The following is a 5,072-nucleotide window of genomic DNA, read 5'->3' on the forward strand; positions in this document are numbered from 1 at the left end:
AGGATCCCGAGGTAAGGAAGAACCTGTTACACCAAAAGATGCGGTCAAAACAACCAGAACCACACCAGTAACCCAAGTCAATTTGCAAGGTTTTTTAAAACTACCAGAAAGAGAAAAGTACACAAGACATATAGGCTCATTGTTTGGTGGTATATCCCGAGTATTGATTGTGGGATATGGAAGAGTTCTATTTTCTGGGCATATTCCTGTTTATAAAGTCTTTGTTTCAACCCCGGGTCTGAATCACTTTACGCAAGTTTTCCTGCTTAGACATCGACCATACAGCATTTGACTGACCTCGTGGACTTTCTATCCCGATATCATGATATTTAGATCACCTTAAAAAGGAAAATCCGCTATTCAAGTTGGTGAGAGAACGAAAACAAGGTCTTTCTCGACGACTTGGGATGAATCGATGGACTCCGGGAAGCTTCGTTCCTACATTCTGCTCTCAAAGGCATTCCATTTTGTGTATTTTATTTAATTCATTAGAAAGTTGGCTGGGAAAAACAACAAGAAGGAGCGGCTATCCTCGTTGACAACACGAATTCGTACGCAAGATACCGAATTGGATCCCTAATTAATAGATGGGAATTGATGAATCAAAGAAGGAGTAGGAATGGGTCAATGACACTCCCCCCCGATGCTTTGCCCTCCTATTTAACGGGGCTATTAGAGAAGCAGCTTCGTTCCTTGACTTCTTTGCTCAGTCAAGCTTCCTTGTTCCTTAGTGTAGTCTCGGTCCATAGTTTAAGACTCCGTTCCTTATAGCCTAGTCTATATCCACAGCTGACGGTGACTCCGTACCGACGCCTTTCCCTTTGTAGACGGCTAAGTGACTTCGTAACCTTAACGTACTTATTTTCGTACTTTCTTTCTGACTCTATCATAGGCCTTCGTCGGGCTTTCATCCCTTCGCCTATAGGTGAAGGCTTGGCTTCGCTATCACTCATGACTTGGTATAGAGTCTGTGTAGTCGTTGGCCTTCACACTAGAAGGCCTATGATAGAGTGGTCGGCCTTTCGAATGCCTCCTTCCTGACTTTTCTGAGAAGTTTTTTACGATTATACAGGACAGGGGGCTGTTCACCTTTGAAAACTTAGCTACACCGGTCATGACATGTTCTTTGTTGATATTGATTGAGGAGTTTAGCTGACTGAATCCATAAATCGTCAAAGTCACCGTCGTTGTCTTGGCTTTCGCTCCTGACTTTAATAGTCATAGTGGTTTCACCCGGTATACAAGGTAACCAAAGACAAAAAGTGTATTTTTAGACTAGTCATAATAAGGTTGGTCTCAACATTTATATTCTACTGGGTTGAAGACTAAAAACGATTTACCCCGGGGAGAGGTCTTTTTTTATTTATCTAAATCCCCTTCACCACCTACACTACTTGAGAAGAAAGAAAGACCACTGCCTCACTCATCAAGCAAGAGCAATTCAAATAGAAAATAGCAAATAGATAGGGCGCCAGAGCTAACGTTCCTTAGGAATAGCAATTATATGCTTCCTGAATAGAAAACACAGGGAGACTTATTCTCCGTCCATCACCAAAAAGAGATTTCATCTTCAAATTAATAAATGATGAACCACAGTCTTGCAAGAAGACAAGCAAATTCCAATAAAAAGCATAGAAATCAGCCGCCAACCAAAAAAAGCCAGATACGAGATTCGCATTACGGTAAGGAGGAGACAGAAGTCCTAGTTAGCATCCAACCCAAGACGAATGAACTTGGCCTTGTGCAAGTTGAGATTTCTGGGTTGAGACAAGCGGTTTCTCTCATTTTAGGTTCCGCTTTTCTTTGGGTCGCTTATTCACGAACAAAGAATCGAAGAATCAACTCAACCAAGAACTCACTTTCGTCCGTCTGCGTCTGGTTGCCTCCAAAGTTTTCAGCTGGATAGCCGCGAATGGGAAGAGGCAAGACAAGAACCCCTTTACCAGTTCTAAGGCCTATGAAGGGATAGAGCTATTCCCCTGGGAAGGTCAAGCCCATTACCAAAGCCCCACCGATCCACCATAATGGACGCCAACACCATTTCAGAATGATAATGAAAAGGGATGATCAGGCTGATTTTCTAGTTGTCACGTGGGTACCCAACTTCACTTACTAATAGGGGAATAAGGGGGAGTCAGTTTGCAAAAAAGCGAACCGAACCATACTTTCTTTATGCATTTGCTCTTTATGATATCAAACAAGCCCCTCGAACCCTTCTTACTAAACCCTCTTCTTCTGGATTGAATATCACTTATGGCTTCTTTGCTTGGTGAGGTAACGCAGAAGAAGCCCCACGCCCTCAGCCCCACCACCAGCCTACCTTTTCGACCCAAAAGGAATTGAAAATGAAAGCAGAATCTGTGTTCACTATCTATGGAGTGGAATGACTATCCAACATCTCCTCTTCCCTATCTCCCCCCTCTTTTTCCTTTCTCGCCGGCAGCCATTTCTTTTTTTGTATTGTTTATTATGATTGATCTGTAGTTCAAGGGCACTTTTCCGAATCCGAGTGTGAGATAGAATAAGACCCAGACGTAAAGTCCCGTCGGCTGGGAAGGGATTTTCTCTATTTCTTTTTGACTCCTTTCTGGCCTTGAGCCATATTCGTCGCCCTAGGCTCACCATTCTTTCATTTCATTCTATTTATGGATTCTAGCTCCAAAGAACATATACATGGAGCTATGTCGACTTACGTACGTCTCGTTGACCAAACGATTAGGTATACCATGCCACGTATCATTCCTTCTTTCCATTAAAAAAAAGAAAAGATATAGTGATCGTGCCGTAGGACCTTCTTCCTTTCTACTTGACGTTATTTTCCTCAGTTTTTTTACATTACATAAGGTAGCTTGCTTACTTAGCGCTTGCGCTAAGGATCTAATCAGAGTCAAACTGAAATTGAAAATGAAAAAAAACCTTTCCTTTATTAGCCGGAGTACACTTGTACTCCTTGATCTTTAGTAAAGGCGGATTAAGCCAAAAAAAGATGGTACACTCGAATTGTATTATTTAAGTGCTTATTGCTTGCCAAAGATCCTACTTCTACAATTGGTAGGTCATCGGGTTATTCAAATAAGTCATGTTTTCCGTGGTTTTCCCATGTTACAACTTCCGTACCAATTCGGTCGATCCGGAATGGATCAGTTAAACATTCCATTAGGAAGCCTGGTCTTGACTCTTCTGTGTGGTATTCATTCTCGTTCGGCTCTTGGAATCACATCCAGCAGTGGTTGGAACAGCTCGCAAAATCCAACCACTTCACCTACTTTATTGCCCCTAACCCTTTCTCGTACTTCTATTGAAACAGAATGGTTTCATGTTCCTTCATCGATTGGTTATTCCTCTCCGTTCGTATCTCTTTTTCCAATTTCGGTCTCGATTAGTTTACAAGATTGAATGGCCAATTATCTTCCGGACCCTCGATTCGATTGTTTTCCAAGAATGTTGAGCCGTCGTCTAACTCCTCGAGAATCATGTCATTCGCCTGTCACGTGTTGCCACCAGAGTCATAAATACTCGAAGTAAGCTCATGGCTCGCCCCTATATCTAACCACCGCTCACCCCGATCACATATTGGTACGTTCATGATGCATCATGATCAAAAGGCCGTAAAAAAAACCTATGCATCAGTCTACTATCATGATCACATATTAGCTCGATTTTCTTGACGGCTTGAAGGTGAAGCCGCCTATTTCTTAGGGCAAAGGGTGCTCCCTCCTCCTAACTCCTTCCACTTCTCTACGGTGTCAACCAAAAATTGGATTACATCACGTTCAGTTTGACGAGCTGGGCAATGAAAAGTTTGATAAACAATAGCATAAACTCTCGTTCTTTTACCTTCTTTCATGCGAAAGTTGACCAACTTCTTGATCAATTATTTTTGCTCACCATCCAAGCCCCCCATATAGCTGAGAATTTCTGAGTAATTGGAAGCTGCTTTCGATGACGAGGCCGAGATATTGATATTACGCATTTGTTACTGTCCATCTTTATCAGCCAACTCCCCTGTTTCCATCTTTCCTTTTAGAGTTTACCACTCTTCATAGCTTCTTGAACTTTCTTTAGGGTCTCGCTCCCTGAGTTCAAGAGTCTACACTCTCGCGTCATACGGCTCCATCCTGGAATCTGGACCTCCCCTTTCCTTTGACCAACGGGTCCTCAAACCAACCTGTCCTCCCTTTCTATTTCTTATTTCTCGAAAAGCGGTTACGCTCATTTTAGGTAACATCAAAAATGAAGGAAGGATTTATACGTGTCTGATTCTCGGCCATTCATTTGTAAGTCACTTATAAGACGTGAGAGATGCTCTAAGTCATAAATGGGAGGGCCGGAGACTTCGCTCAAATGGGGGGCAGTTTTCTCCTTAATAAAATGAAAGGCTGCTTCTTGGATCTTTTTTTTTTTATAACTCAATAAGAAATGTTCACTTGGGATTAGGTTTAAAAAGAAGAAGATCATGAACAACAAGATCTTGACCTTCTTGCTTACTCTCCCGAATCGAAAGATCTCTGATCTCCGAGGCGAGGATGGCTTCATCAACTTTTTTGCCGAAGGAAAGAGGGGGTTTGATCTCTCTTTTTCTTCCATTCACGTATCACACAGTGAGATTCTCTTTCGTTGTCCGCTCTTTTCATTTTTTTTCGTACCAAAGTCAGACGAAAAAAAAAGGTCTGACTGTTAGAATAATGGTATCGATTGGTATTTGATACATGGCAGTCGGTAACGTTGGTGAATTAGGTGAAGGTACGGAAAGAGAGGGATTCGAACCCTCGGTAAACAAAAGCCTACATAGCAGTTCCAATGCTACGCCTTAAACCACTCGGCCATCTCTCCTACATAAGATGTTGATTATGACCCAGAAACTGCGAGTGAATAGCTAGTCATTCATCTTCTTACAGTAAAGGTACGACCAATCCATTAGAAATAGAAACACTTTTCGTCAAAGACCTTCGAGGAAAAAAAACGATTCTTGTTACCATTAAAAAAAGAACTCTTTTTATTCATCTTTTTTAAGACGACGATCCCGTCATATTGTCATAGTATGATATTTATACCGGATTAAACCAATGAAT

The 5,072-nt window shown here is 41.8% G+C and overlaps 1 non-coding gene across 1 annotated transcript; it reads right to left on the reverse strand.

The window, feature by feature from the left end:
• Positions 1–4,746: 4,746 nt before the first annotated feature.
• On the reverse strand, positions 4,747–4,833 carry TRNAS-GGA (transfer RNA serine (anticodon GGA)). Its single transcript has one exon. It is a non-coding gene; the product is annotated as a tRNA-Ser (tRNA).
• Positions 4,834–5,072: the final 239 nt, after the last annotated feature.

Source organism: Carica papaya, chromosome 5 (assembly GCF_054855325.1).
Source record: "Carica papaya isolate Zhongbai chromosome 5, ASM5485532v1, whole genome shotgun sequence".
Classification (NCBI taxonomy): Eukaryota; Viridiplantae; Streptophyta; class Magnoliopsida; order Brassicales; family Caricaceae; genus Carica; species Carica papaya.